Source organism: Polistes canadensis, unplaced genomic scaffold, assembly GCF_001313835.1.
Source record: "Polistes canadensis isolate GaletaPanama2010 unplaced genomic scaffold, ASM131383v1 scaffold_21, whole genome shotgun sequence".
Classification (NCBI taxonomy): Eukaryota; Metazoa; Arthropoda; class Insecta; order Hymenoptera; family Vespidae; genus Polistes; species Polistes canadensis.
In genome coordinates this window covers 271,081-272,417 of record NW_014569568.1, presented here as the reverse complement: position 1 = coordinate 272,417, position 1,337 = coordinate 271,081, and positions in this window count along the sequence as shown.

Genomic DNA, 1,337 nt, shown 5'->3' with positions numbered 1-1,337 from the left:
ATAAGAAAACAAAACATTCGGCCTACAGGCAATTATGAATTGGTGTGTATATTTCCAGGAATTTCTCGAGGTGAAGAAAGACAACCGAAAAAAAACGAAAACAGCCGAGCGCCGAGCACCGAGCATTCGATACTTYTAGGAGATATAYACAGAGAGATCTYCATTCCCCCTCCGTCCTTCAACGAGTTAAGATCTAACGAACGTGACGTATTAAACTATTTATTGATTTTATTTCTAATGTTATCTAACGTATAATTCTTCTACAATCTAACGTTAAATACTTTAATAAGTTTTTCATTAGATAGCATATTATAAAAAGGTTTTATTTTTTAGGTTACTCTTTATTGAGTTGTATACTATAACCTTAAAAATTTTCAATTAATATTTTTACAAACATTACATACTTTATATGTAATTTTATACAAGTAGTGAGATTAGAACAATTAATATTGCTTGAATTTATATTGATTCTTTATGATAGAATATTYTTTAAAGTGTGTGAAATGCCTTCAGAAATGATTAACAGGGAATATTGTACTATAATATAATCTTTAGTATGTTTCAGCTTTTCAGATTTTTCTTTAATTTTATTTTATTCATCGTCATCCTAAGGGTAGGATACCCATCCTGCAGTCATCAATGAAGACTAAAAGTAAGTATATTTTTCTATCAAAAATGTCTATGATAACTTCAATGGTTTTTTATTACGACGATGATATTAATTGTTCTTTTTCKTTTTCTGTTTCAGAACATCATTGCAATCGAGCGCKTAGGCAATGAAGTACTCGTGTGTTGCATCGTTTAAATAAAATATCAAAAAGTCGGAAAGTAGAATCAGTGTTGATCGTCGCATGTTAAAGTTTCGTTTTATCGTGTAAAGAAACTCCGTAAGTTTCTTTTATTTAATTTAAACGTGTGCTCATCGTCATCTTAAGGGTAGGATATCCATCGTGCATTCATCAATGAAGACTCGAAGTAAGTATATTTTTGTATTAAACAATTTTTCAATTCTTTTAATATTCGTTTGTTATAAAAGCGATATTAATAGTTCTGTTTTTTCTTCTGTTTCAGATGACTATTGCAAACGTGCGCGAARCAATATACGGGAGTGTTGGTATCGTCTAAATATAATTAAAATCACGGATAATAGAAGCACGTTCGTTCGTTAATTGCAATTCGTTCGTATTACACGATTGTGTTAAAAAATGTTCGTATTAAATTGACTGCGAACAAAGCAGTAATTGTAGTAGAATTTGTACGATCAAAGTTTTATTTTTATCTTTAAACAGTCGCACAGACTGTTCGCGTATTAGAGTCAGTGCATCAATGAAGATTTT